Raw genomic sequence first — 14,740 nt, 5'->3', positions numbered from 1 at the left:
ACCCCAGAGGCGGAGGTTGCAGTGAGCCGAGATCACGCTACTGCACTCCAGCATGGGCGACAGAGTGAGACTCTGTCTCAAGAAAAAAAAAAAAAGCCAGGGGGGAAGCCAAAAAGGGATTTGAGGCTATGGGTAAATAGAAGATTATAGAAGGAGGGTAAGTGGAAAAAATACTGGAAATGGTGTGGCAATGTGCTTTGGGACAACATACATCTTGTGGTTTGGCTGCTTTGCGTTTTCCTGAGTTAAAGACTTGGCATGGCCAGAAACCTAGGTTGAAATCGAAACCTTTAAGACCCGGTCTAGGTTTAGTGTACATGGAAGCCAGCCTGGAATTTAGTTGAGTCTCTCAGCACAATGCTCAGGCAAGTCCTCTGCCACAGAGCAGTTCACGTTTCAACCTGAAAGTTCTCCCCTATATTCTTTAGAGGTCTAGGACTGAGAACAGAGCCACTGGGAGAAAGCGCGGTTTGGCTTCTCCCTGCTGGCAGGATCAGAAACTAAGCGGAGGCTGGGCAAGCTTATTTAGAAAAAGAGAGAGAGAAAGAGAAAGAGAGAGAGAGAGAGAGAGACACCTAGAGCAAGAATATGCAGGCAGGAACTAGCTCAGTGGGAGTCAGAAGCTCTAAGCTGGGCATCAGTTGAAGTGAGTTTGGAGGAGTGTTGGATCCTGCCACTTCATACAGCATGTGATTTCTCCACACTTGCCCCCAGCCCTGAGGTTCCCTGTGACTAGTAGTTCCTGGAATAACACAATAAGTCTGTAGAAACAAACAAGCCCCACTCCGAGTGGCTTACAACAATAAGGTTTCTCACTCCTGAAGTCCGTCCCTTCTGGGTCGGTTCAGACCTTGTTCTGGCTGCTGCTCTCTTACTTACGTCTTTGCCCTGGGACCAGAATGAAGGGACAGTCATTCCTGGACAACAGGAAAGGAGCAGGTGCCAAGGCACAGGAGGTTCTGAAAGAAGTGGTGGACATCACTTGCATCTATGTCCCACTGGCCACAGCCAAGCGCATGGCCAAGCCTGATGCCCTTGCAATGGGAGGTTTTTACATTGGTTTTACATACTATGCAACTGTTTCCAGCTACCACAATTCTAGGTCAGATATTATAGATCTGCTGTGGTCCACATCGGAGCAAGTTTTGAGGTTGATGGCCGTATTACCATGTGGCTCATTTGCATGACCCTGTGTTCAATGACAGATGTGGCACCTAAAACTGTGTGTGTCAATCAGATACAGGAAATAAATCTTGTATGCTATTAGAGAATCACAGACCTCTGGATCCAGGATGGCCTGAGGTGTATAGTCAATCCCTTGGTGTTTTTTTCCTTTTACCTTCCACTTCTTTCTCTCCTCTTCCTTGTCCTTCTCTTTCTTTTTCGTCTTCCTCCCCCACTCATATCCTTGTCTCCATCTTCCTTTACTCCTCTCTCTTCTTCACTTGTCTTCCTCTTCTCCCCCTCCTCCCCTTTTTCCTTCAGAAATGAGGTCCAAATAAGTTAAATGACTTGCACAAGGTTAGCTTTGGCAACTAGTGTTGCTACATCTCAGTCTAGAGTTTTCACACTGTTTTGCAGGGCTGCAATTTGAAGAACATTAAGCAAAATCATTTACAAAGCAAAGACCTCTTTGGCAAAACACAAATAAACAAAATAAAACAAAACAAAACCAAAAACAACCCTCACAAAAATGAAACAAACAAACAAAAAAACTTTAAAAAGCCTGTCCAGCTAATATTTGTAAGTTGCATGTCAATCCATAAGTTTGATTTCAAGAGAAGCTCACCTGGCTAAGTCTGTACTTGATGCTCAAAGGTAGTGCTTGCTTCACTTTTGAAGCCCATGCTGTGACTGGCAACCTCCCCCTGGCTGGGGTGTTCTACAGGCAGCCCCTCCACTTGGTGAAAGTATTAAGCATGTGTGATGTTTGCTAAAGGTAATTTGTGTCACAGTGGCAGTTATTGTAAAACAATCACAATTTCAGTGGGATCAAGGAAAAAACAATCAGAAGCAATGCTTTTAGTGAGTTCACTAATTGTGTGTATGTTTTAGGAGCTGACAATCAAAGAACAAAATGGCAACCTTCTCTAACCTCAAAATGCCCTTCCTTTCAATTAAGTCACTCCTGTTGTTCTTAGAAAAACTAAGGAGAGATTATTTTAGAATAGGTGCAGCGTCGTGGTGAGCAGTGGATAACAATCAATTCATGCTGCCTAACGGTTCTCTGTGGAGAGAGGCTTCCTAGAGGGAGGAGAAAGGGCTCTGAAATCGGGCAGATGTGGCACCACCATTGACACAACTTTGGGCATCTCTCTCGGCCTCAATGCTCTTACCTCATAGGGATAAGAGTCCTACCTCAGGGGGCTCTTGGGAGAAAGAAAAAGGGATCATTCATCAAAGGTTTAGCACAGCATCGGCCACTATGTGGTGAATACATAGAACTGAGCATCCATGTTTCATCCTAACAGCCGCCCTCTGCTAGCCCCACCACACTTGCCTATTATAGGCAGCATTTCTTATTTGTAACAATCATGCAAGGAAGGGAGGATGGAAGGAAGATGTGCAGAAAAATAAGATCCACATTAGAGATGGTAGTGTCTCACGAAAACACACAATAAACACTTTCCTACTCTAAAGTAATAAGCACCAACTAATTTGACTTGTTGAATCTCGGGGAACGGCCTTAAATGTCTCCTAGTTTAACCATGATTGGATGCGTAAAACCCCTGCACAACATCAGGAGAAGTGATTGTAACATCAGCTTGAATGCTCTTAAGGATCCAGAAATTGCTCAAGCAGTTTGTCTTATTGTTGAACATTTTTGACCATTAGAAAGCTTTTCTATATAATGACCCAAGGTTTGTCGTTCCATACTTTCTATCCTTGGCTTTTGGGCTTGCTCAGAAAAGAGTCTAAGTCATTTTTGGGATGAGTTTACGTAGCTAGATAGCTAAATAATAGATCAATTTAACAAAACAGTAGGTTTGTCCTTTTACATTTGAATTTTAATATTTTGACTGCATCTAAGGTGCATTTAAAGCCTAGGGTCAATTTATTTCTTTTAATAGCTAATAGTTATACCGTGGTGAGAAGTAGCATGGCACTGTGCTTACCTGGATGGGCGCTGGAGTCATATAACCTGGGCTCAAATCCCAGCTGTACCTTTCGCTGTGTGGCCATGGGGTGATACATCGCCTCTCTTAGCCTCCTCTTCTTCATGTATGGAACGGAGATGATAATAATAGCTACCTTAATCCAGGTGCAATGGCTTACACCTGTAATCCCAGCACTTTGGAGGCCAAAGCAAGCAGACCACTTGAGCCCAGGTGTTCAAGATCACCCTGGTCAACATGGCAAAAACCCATCTCTACAAAAAAATATATATATTTAGCTGGGCATAGTGGCATGTGCCTGTAGTCCCAGCTACTTGGGAGGCTAGTTGGGAGAATTGCTTGAGCCTGGGAGGTCGAGGCTGCAGTGAGCCATGATTGTGCCACCGCACCGCAGCCTGGGTGCCAAGGCAAGATGCTGTCTCAAAAAAAAAAAAAAAAAAAGTCTACCTGGGAGGGCTGTTGTAAAGATGATGACTTAATGTGTGTATAATGCTTACAATGCATTAGTACTATAGTAAGTACTCAATCTATGTACAGTCCTGTCCTTGAACACCTGGTACATGGTGGAGAGAGTGTTAGGGGCTTTAATGGAGGCTTACAAGTAACCTCGGAATAGCTTGCATAATAGCTGTTAATAAACTCTAGTTATTTCAATAATCTGTTGCTGTGTAACCACCCCAAAACACAGAGGCTTTATGGAGCTGGTGAATATCTTTAGACATCCATTATACAAATGAAGAAATTGGAATTCAGTCACTGAATTTACTGAGCTGGTAAGTATCTTTAGATAAGTATCTATTAGCTTATTTAAAGTTAAATCAATTTATGTGTACTAAGGTGTGGAGAAGCTTTAGACAGAAACAGAATGGCATCTGTCTTGCATGAAGGATTTTCTTTGAGTTTCCACAGAGAAGTAAGCCACTAAAGGGTGAATTTTAAAGCCAAATACCAGAGCAGGCACTGGAGCTTAATCTCATAGGCAAGCTCTGGAAAATGATATAGAACATATGCTTCTGCATTATTTTGCTCTAGCGGAGAGGGAACTGGGATATTTATGCACCAAACCCCAATAAGCACTGGGCAGAGCAGCCTTCCAAAGTCCTAGAAAAATCCATCTGCCCACATATTGGCAGTTGGAAGTTGCCTTATGTGCCACAACGCATTCAGCAGGGCACAGACAGCACCCACTACAATCCCCTTGGACTAATTTTGGGTCCTGTTGGAGAGAGAGTTGAAAGTAGTCTCTGAATAAGACTGACTTTGTGAGACTCTGGGCTAATGCAGAATTACCATGGAGCCCCAGTGTCAAAGGCAGTAGCATTTCCTCTACTTCTGCACAGAGGGCAGAACATTGGAAGGATTGGGATCCTCAGCACCCAACCCTTGCTATGGACATTCAAGTCCTTAGGAGGGTCAATGGGACTTCTCTGGATGTCTTTGCCAGCATTATACAAGGACAAGTGGGAGACAAAGAACATGGCAAACTCTAGTTATTTCAGCGATCTAGTGTGATGTAACCACCCCAAAACACAGAGGCTTAAAACAACCATTTCATTATCTCTCTACATTCCGTGGTGTGACTGAACTCAACAAGATGGTCTTTCTCCATGGTGCCAGCTGGGGCTGCCATCACAAGAGGGTTCAAACAGGCTAGAATATCCAAGACAGCCAACTCACATGTTTAGCAGAGCGTGTGGCTGTTAGCTGGGGGCTCAGTGGGGGCTGATGATTGGAGGGCCTAGGTTCCCTTCCATGTGGCCTTGCATGTGGCTTGGGCTTCTCACAGCATAGTGGCTGGGTTCCAAGAGAGAATATTCTAGGAGATAAGAGGGAACCTGGAGGTATTGTAATGCCCAGCATGGGAAGTAAGACAGCATCACTTCCACCACATTGTAATGGTCAAACCGAGTCACAATGCAAGCTCAGATTTAATTTTGAAGGGGATTTACACAAGGGCAAAATTATTAAGAGGTGGTGATCACTGTGGGCCGTATTTGGAGACTTACTATTATACTGCATCATGAATGTGTCTGGCAGACTGGTTTGGGAAAAAATATATATTTTACATGAGAAACAATTTTCATGTAGGGGTTGGGAATGAGGCCCTGGAATCCTATGAGCACAGAGGCGGGTGCAATTGAACCAGTGGACATTTAGACACGTCTCCAATAGGCAGGATTATATATTTCTTCTTATTCTCCTTGCTCTGCTTGACATACAGTGAAAATGAATGTTTGTTGAGAAACAGAATTGATTACAGAAACATTTCTCCAAGACACCTTCTAGCCTAAGAAGAAACATATTTCTCAAACACTCTCTGGATACTAAGCATTATGTATCCATTACTTCATTTAATTCTCATTCTGTGAGGCAGGTAGTGTTTAATCCCCATTTGACAGGTGAGACGTTGAGGCTCAGAGAGCCTGGCCAGCTGACTTGCTCAAGGTCACACAAGTAAAAATATCTCAGGGAAGACCTGAATGAAGATTCTCTGCTCCCAGGTTCCAGGACATTTTCCAATCTGACATTTTTCCCTTTTATGGTGTATGGTAATGCCACAATAGCAGATAGTGGGACAGAGGCAAAACTGCTTTTGTTAGAGGAATAAAAATTATATAATAAAAATAACTCTTAGAATGGAAATATGTAAGACTACGAACTTCTTTGTGATTGCAGGTGTAGTAGGAATGAGGACGTAAGAGAGTTAGAAAGGCATGAAGAGCCAAGATGTGTCAATTGACCGTGAGATTCAGGGAACTGTGGCTCTGTCACTCTCTGGTGTTGTTGAATGAATGAATGAAGTAAATCCACAGAGGCCAAAGGAATATCAGTTTCTACCTCTTTGGGACTGCCCTTTCCCTGCCACCCCTCTTCACACTATAGGGTGCCCCAACTCTGCACACCCACACCACACTGCAGGGAGACATCCCCCTCCCCACGTTATAGGGTGCCCCAACTCTGCACACCCATACCAGACTGTAGGGAAATACCCTGCTGAGTCATCAGCCTTTTGCTTGTCTGGCTCCCCTAGCTTGATGTGGATAGTGAGCTTGGCTATTTGTTCCTTTATCCCCAGCACCTGACCCGGATCTTGGGAAATAATAGGTGCTCAACACATCATTGTTGAATGGGTGATGAATGCTCCATCTACAATACATCAAACTGGCTTAGAAGTTTTTTCATGGATACCCCCTAGATCAAATAAAAACTAAAGTTTAAAAATAAATTTTAAGGAAAAACATATGTGTCTCTTTCTCCCAGGGACAGATCGCTCCTCAAATGAATAAAGTTTTCATCTAGCTTTACCCATTGCATGGAAATGAACCCAAAAGCTAATTTTAAGCCTGGCCTATGTTCCTTCCCGAAATTAGTGCATCCTGCTAAAAAGTAAGTTTGTGGCCCAACTGGAATAATCATGTAGAATCTCACAGCATGCTTTTCTGCTTGATGACATTTTAAAATTTTGTTTTCATCTTCTTCTTCCAGCTTATTTTCTCTTTGCCTCAGTTTTTAAAATGTATTTTTATTCTCTGTCTTGCTGTGTTATGTGTAAGAACTTCCTCAAATTATTTTCATAATGAGGTTGGGTTTAGGTAAACACACACCAACACATCCTTCTGAATTCACAATATCAAGCTTTAAAATGTCAGCTTTTCTTATGATTATTTCCTCTCAATCCCCCAGGGAAACGCTAATGTACTGATAAAGATTCTTTGGCCAAACATTAGTCAGGTTTTGAATCTTCTCCTACGCCTATCTGTCCATTTTCTTGTAAAATCAAGTTTTAGCAGAGAACTCTGTTTAATTTAGCAGGAATCTGCCACCCCAACCCCAGTCCTTGATATGTGATCATCCTCAATATCTGATCAGGTTCCTTATCCTCCTCCATCCCCCAGGTGATACCTGAAAACTCTGACCTGTCTTCAGTAAGAATCCAGTTTAGCCAGAATCCCTGTATCCTGATGTTTCCTTTTAGTAATTTTTTATCCACTGGCCCCTACAGTGTTCCTTTGCTATAATTTCCTACTTGCTTTTGCTGTATTCAGGGTTGAGCCACTGCAAGATCCCTCACTGCAAGATCCCACTGCGGTGGCCCCTATATTAACGGCGATGGTCCTGAATAAAGTCGACCTTACCATGCTTTAATAAAGTGTTATTGAATAATTTTTTTCTTTTATACTACCCTTGTCATTCCAGATGGTTCTTTATATCAGGGATTGCCACTGTAGATTTTAAAATCTTGTGATGATACCATCCATGAATTGGCTTATGACAACACCAGAAAATGTCAACAGGAGGTCAGTGTTCCCAACTTCTAAGGCTTATTGTCCCAGATACCTGAAGGAATTATTGAGCTATGGATGTAAAATAAGGGACTAAGAGTCTTTTATTCATCAATAATCTGATAATATATTGGAATTCTCTACGAAACTGATAGTGCCATTTTTGCTTTTTAAAAATTTTTGTGTAACCAAAGTAATGAACATCATTTATAAACATTAAACATTTAAATTTTTTTTAAGAGATGGTGTCTTGCTCTGTTACCAAGGCTGGAGCAAGCACAGTGGCATGATCATAGCTCACTGCAGCCTCAAACTCCTGGGCTCAAGTGAACCTCTCTCCTTAGCCTCCCAAGTAGCTGGAGCTACAGGCACATGCTTCCATGCTTGGCCACTTTTAATTATTATTTATTTTTTTGAGAGAGAGAAGGTCTCCATTTATTGCCCAGGCTGGTCTCAAAGTCCTGGCTCCAAGCAATCTTCCTGCCTTGGCCTCCCAAAGTGCTGGGATTATGGGAGATTTATTTTTATTCTTTCTTCTGCAACTGCAGTCTTAAACTCCCTATCATGAAAGAAAGGGGTTGTATATCCCATAATTAAACAATGTTACTGTTAGTCTGTCAGATATAAGGTGAATGCAGGAAAATTCTTACTTGTCAGAAGAGCTTCTCTTCCCTGGAATCAATCTTTGCCCCTCTATTAAAGACTTCAGTCCATTTAACCCCCATGTCACACCCCTACCCTCCCTGATCCTCTGAGGTATTCAACTTCTGGCATGGACTGTCATTTATTTAGCAAGCTGTGAGTGGTCTGGAGGTCTCCAGACTCCCAGGTTTAGGAGGGGATACCCAGCCCTTGGTCTGGGTCTGGGTTGCTGAATTAAAGGTAATGAGATTCCCAACCCCAAAATAAACCTTCTGCAGCATCGTTCATTTTTATGCCAAAAGTTTTTCTGTCTCCTTTTGTTCTAGTAAACTTTGTACATGCCAAACAACAGGAAATGTGGAAAGGAAGAGAAAAGAAAAAAAAATCCATATTTAAAATTCAATTTCCTTATCTTCTGGATTTTTTATGTTATTATGAGATTTTTAATTAAAATCTCAGCTCAGATTCAATTTCTCTATTAAATAGGGTAAAGGGAGATGGAAAGGGTGAAAAGTATGACTTAAGTTTCTGAAGATATGGGTTACCATTATTCCTTTTTCAACCTAAAGATGGTAACAGCACACATCAGATAGCTCTGGAGGAATTTTCTGGCTCTCTGTGTTTCAGGTGACTTAAAAGGAGAGATCAGCCTCGTAATGAATTGAGTTGGACTATTACATACTTCGAAGGGAAAAGAAGAAAATCCAAACCCTGCAGCTCCGTGGCCCCACTAGAGGATGGAGGAATTCCTTCCTGCCCTATCCCCTTTTTTCAGAGTCATTCCCTCCTGTATGTCTGAGGGTTCCTCGGTGTTTAGCTCTATCTCATTCCCAGCTGGGGTGAGCATCTCTCACTCACTGGTATTGTGATGGCATCTCTATAGAACACTGCAGTTCCAAACACACCTTCAATGCTCGTCTCTATAGGACACTGTAGTTCCAGACACACCCTCATTGCTCGTCTCTATAGGACACTGCAGTTCCAGAAGCACCCTCATTTCTCCTCTCTATAGGACACTGCAGTTCCGGAAGCACCCTCATTGCTCGTCTCTGTAGGACACTGCAGTTCCGGAAGCACCTTCATTGCTCGTCTCTATAGGACACTGCGGTTCCAGACGCAGCCTCATTGCTCGTCTCTATAGGACACTGCAGTTCCGGAAGCACCCACATTTCTCATCTCTATAGGACACTGCAGTTCCGGACTCACCCTCATTGCTCATCTCTATAGGACACTGCAGTTCCAGAAGCACCCTCATTGCTTTTTTCTGTAGGACACTGCAGTTCCGGACGCACCCTCATTGCTCCTCTCTGTAGGACACTGCAGTTCCGGACTCACCCTCATTGCTCGCCTCTATAGGACACTGCAGTTCCGGATGCACCCTCATTTCTTGTCTCTATAGGACACTGCAGTTCTGGATGCGCCCTCATTGCTCATCTCTATAGGACATTGCAGTTCCAGACGCACCCTCATTGCTTGGTCAGTGCCTCTTGGGGAGAAGGAAGGATGTTCTTTCTGCCACCATCCCAAGTCTGTGGTTCTGAGAGGTTTAGCAGAACCTGCCTGCAGGCTTGAGCATAACACAAAGGAATTGCAATTCAGAGGCACTTACACCGGATAAAGCCACTTTCATATTCTGCTGTCAGAGCCTCTCCCCAGGGGCTGGTCGTGTATTTAGTGCCTTATGACCACTCCTGGGCCATCTCACTAAGCAGAAGTCAGGCTTTTCCCCACATTATCTCAGTGAGACATTGAGAACATCTCTGTCCCTCCATGGGGTCAAGTTCTCTCTTTTTCCTGCTGTAAGATCTGCCGACAGACACATCTCCCCTGTTTTCAGATTTGCTCTTTCCAGAGAAAGCTCACTGCCACTTGGAAGCCCTACATCCCCCTCCTCATGTGGGTTGGCCTTGTGCTGCGTCTTCCAGCAGAATAGTCCTGTCAGAATCCAGTTGTCCCAAAGCAGTACAAGGCTCCTAGCTGGTGATCTTCATCTTGGAATTGCCTGACTCTATTTTACCACATATAGGGCATCGGCAACCTAATATGGGTAAATTTCAGATTCTGCTACACCTGGAGATGCTGGTCAGGCACTCGTGCCATTCCTGCATCTTCAGGGGCTCAGTTCCTTATGTCCATGGAGAAAAGATTACACACAGACACACACACCCCACTAGGAACAAATTAGAAAATTCAATTCTAAAAGCCATATAGAGAAGAACATTCTCTCCAGGAAACACACGTTGTAGACATTCAGCTCTGCCCTCGATACTAGTGCCTTTTCATACAGATTTAGTTAGCTGCTAGGATCCAGAGCATCTCAAACTCTTCGCTTGAGAGGGGACCTTTGCTCTATGTACGCATAGCTATGAGCAGCAAGGAAGGGCAAGTTTGAGGGGCAATGCTCCTCTTTTCCCATCTGCAAGGTAGTTTTCCTACAACAAACAATGGTCTGCTCCAAAGGTGAATTCAATTGTTCACTTCTGGTAAAAAATAATTTACCAAACTTTGAAATGAGAGAATTCCTTAGGATAATGATGTAGTCAAAGCTCAATATATAGATACCTCTTGTCCCTACCCCTATATCATAGTCTCTGCAAAATGGAACCTCCTCCCAAGCAGTGGCCTATAGGTGTGAGTTCAAGCATGAGAAGTAGGATGAGATCAGGAGGAGGCTGCACTTCCCCCTTTGTTTCTGATGCTCAGAGGCTATGGCTTCCTCTCTCTCTCTCTGTATATTTTTCCCCCTCTTTTCTCTCTCCATATGTATGTATGTGTGTATGTGTGAACAGAAGAGCAAACCGAATATAAATTTTACTAAGCATCCAGATGTTTTTAGAAATTTGCCATCACATAGTTGATTGAAAGACATTTTCACTCAACACCTGTTTTTGTTGTTGTTGTAGTTGTTGTTGTACCAACTCAGGGTAAGCCAAATCAAATTTATAGAACTGGAAGGGAATATTTTGGTTCAAACATTTCAGTCAATCCACAATTATGTGCCACAGTAAGGCAAGGGAAAGAAATAAAAGAGATCCAAATAAGAAGGCAGGAAGTTAAACTATCCCCGTTTGCAGACAATATGATTCTATATCTAGAAAACCCCATAGTATTGGCCCAAAACCTCCTTCAGCTGATGAACAACTTCAGCAAAGTTTCAGGATACAAAATCAATGTATAAAAATTACTAGCATTCCTAGACAACAACAGCAGCCAAGTTGAGAACTAAATCAGCAATGCAATCTTACTCACAATTACCACAGAAGCATAAAATACCTAGGAATACTTCCAACCAGGGAGGTGAGCGACCTCTACAATGAGAATGACAAAACACTGCTCAAAGAAATCAGAGATGACACAAATGAATGAAAATACATTCCATGTTCATAGATAGGAAGAATCAATATAATTAAAATGGTCATACTGCCCAAAGCAATTTATAGATTCAATGCTATTCCTATCAAACTACCAATGACATTCTTCACAGAACTAGAAAAAGTTTTTTAAAAATTTATGTGGAACCCCCCCAAAAAAAAGCCCAAATAGCCCAGGCAATCCTAAGCAAAAACAATAACAAAAAAACGAGACATCATGTTACCCAACTGCACACTATACTACAGGGCTACAGTAAACAAAACAGCACGATACTGGTACCAAAACAGGCACACAGACCAATGGAACAGAAATGAGAACCCAGAAATTAGGACACAGACCTATAATCATCTTATCCTTGAAAAAGCTGACAAAAGCAAGCAATGAGGAAAGGACTCCCTATTAAATAAATGGTGCTGGGATAACTGACTAGCCATATGCAGAAGATTGAAACTAGAGCCCTTCCTTACACCATATACAAAAATCAATTCAGGATAGATAAAGACTTAAAACCCAAAACTATAAAAACTCTGGAAGACAACCTAGGCAATACCATTCTGGACATAGGAACTCTGGACATAGGAACTGACAAAGATTTAATGATGAAGACTGCCAAGGACATGATCTTATTCCTTTTTTATGACTGTGTAATATTCCATGGTGTACATGTACCACATTTTCTTTATTCAATCTACCATTCACAACAAAATCACAACACAATAAAGTCAAAACAAAAGCAAAAATTGACAAATAGGATCTAATTAAACTTAAGAGCTTCTGCATAGCAAAGGGAACTATCAAAGAGCAAACAGACAACTACATAATGGGAGAAAATTTGTGCAAACTATGCATCAGACAAAGGTCTCATATGTAGCATTTCTTAGGACTTAAACACATTTACGAGAACAACTCCATTAAAAAGTAGGCAAAGAACATGAACAGACACTTTTCAAAAGAAGACATACATGCGACCAACAAGCATACCCCCAAAAGCTCAATATCACTGATCATTAGAGAAATGCAAATCAAATCCACAGATGGTGGGAGGTAAACCTACCAAGTTTCAGGGGTCTGCCATATTGGTGAAGTTTTCTGGGAGTCAGTGGTCTGCGGTATTCCAGCACATCCTCTCTAAGACAAGGCAATATGTTCTTCTTGTACTACAACCACTAAGAGCAAAACCCAGCCTATGGAGCCCAGCCTATGAAACTGGGAGGCAGCAGTGACCACACTTGTGAGGACCGCAATGCCTCGTTTATTGCCCAGCTCAGAGGTACCTAGTTTCAAGTGGTGTAACAGTTCCAGGTTATTGAGTAAGATTTCCTATTAGATCATGTGATCCAGCAGACTCAATGGTACTAGACGTTTCCAGGGCATATAATTTGAAGTCTCTTGGAAGCCCCAGTTCAAGAATCATAGCTCAGACCACTAAGGTTCTTAAACAAGACCATGCCTCCTGTGTCAAGAAACTATTTGCCATTGGAAAAACCAGTTCCTGATGTGCTACTAGGACCTATTAGAGGTTGAGAAACTAACCACAGGACTTAAGTGACCATGTGAGTGGAGCTGCCCATCATGAGGCAGGATTGTCAAATTCAGAAAGCCTTAAGGTAAGCAGGAGTAGTAGCCACCCATCATGCAACAGAAATGGTGAATTTGAAAGTGCGCCTGTAATGTGTGGCAGATGGGGGAGAAAATAGAAATCAATTATGGCTTCAGACCCAGCATTGGCAGTGGGGCCTTTAGCTTGTTCAACTAAGGTTGGTGTACAAAGACTTTTCCTAAGATCGTAGCTGACTGTCACCTTGCAGGCTCAGTCATGGACTAGATTTAACATAGTAAACAAACAGATCTGAGTGCCGTATGAGGTGGACTGTACCGGACAGTGCTCAGGCCTTGACCCACATCCTCTCAGCCTCTCCTTTCTGCTTTGATGGCAGTGTACAGTTTGCTGCAAGCTTCTACTCACTTCAGACTGATAACTCATATCCCAAGAATGCACAGTATTTCTTTCATTTGCTACTTCAGGATTTCTCTGGTGCTGCGCATAGTGGAAAAAACTCACTGACAGGTACAAAGGCACAAACAGGATATAGACGCACCTAGATAAGCATTTCTCCCACTCCACCTCGGGGGTACAATTCCTAGAGGTAGTCTGCCTGCTCCTCCGGGGGCCGCAGACAGATCCAATCTATTTCCCACAGTGGTGCCCACATCCACACATCCTATGTCAGCTTTTCCTCCTTTCTCACTCTTGTGTTTCCTCCCGCCTGATTCCCTTCCAAAAATTTACCAGAACAGGGTCCTTGTCTTGGTTCTCCCTTCTGTGGGAACTTAAGCTAAGATGTATAATAAGTAATAAATGGGTGACATAATTCAATGAAGAGAAGGACACAGCTAAGACTCTATACCCAAACAGTGGGAAGCACCCTAACAGAAGCAGCAGTGTTCTGGAGTCTCGCAGAGGGAGCAATGGTGCAGCTGTGCTAGGAAAGAAGGGAGTTGTCATGGAGGAGCTGCCATCTGCGCCAAACCCTGAAGAGTGAGTGAGACCAGCAGGGTAGGAGAAGGGAGCCTCTTTTAGTTGAATAAAGGCATAGAGGGGTCGGGAGCAGTAGCTCACGCCTGTAACACTTTCTGTGTGTTATTTCTTTAATTCTCACATGAACTCCACAAGGAGGATTTTATTAAACAGCACTTCAGGAGGCCCAGGAAGGTAGATCACATGAGGCCAGGAGTTCAAGACCAGCCTGGCCAATATGGCAAAACCTCATCTCTAGTAAAAATACAAAAATTAGTGGGGCATGGTGGTGCATGCCTGTAATCCCAGCTACTCGGGAGGCTGAGGCATGAGAATCACTTGAAACTGGGAGGCAGAGATTGCAGTGAGCCAAGATCGCACTGTTGCACTCCAGCCTGGGTGACAGCTTGAGACCCTGTCTCAAAAAAAAAACCAAAAAAAAAAAGCATAGAGGGCAAAAATACAGGACCTTGGTACCACTCAGTACTCTTCTGATTACAAGTGACCAAAAAGGGAAAAATAAAGTTAAATAAAGAAGGAAAAAATTGTCTCACAAAATCCAAAATATTATGGTTTACTAACCAAGCCAGGGAAACTGCTCCAGGCTTGGTTGAACAAAAGACACCAATGGTAAGAGTGCCCCTCAGTTTACAGCCTAAACTACAGACTCACTTAATTATTCCTATGGCCCAAATTCCAAAAATTTCAAGGAAGGGACTCTGACTCTCATTGGGCTGTCTTGATATATGTGTTTATCTTTGAACACATCAGCTGTGGCCAGAGGGCTTGGTCCAAGTTGCATCAACACA

This window comes from Symphalangus syndactylus, chromosome 7 (assembly GCF_028878055.3).
Source record: "Symphalangus syndactylus isolate Jambi chromosome 7, NHGRI_mSymSyn1-v2.1_pri, whole genome shotgun sequence".
NCBI classification, from domain to species: Eukaryota; Metazoa; Chordata; class Mammalia; order Primates; family Hylobatidae; genus Symphalangus; species Symphalangus syndactylus.
This window is presented reverse-complemented; position numbering follows the sequence as displayed.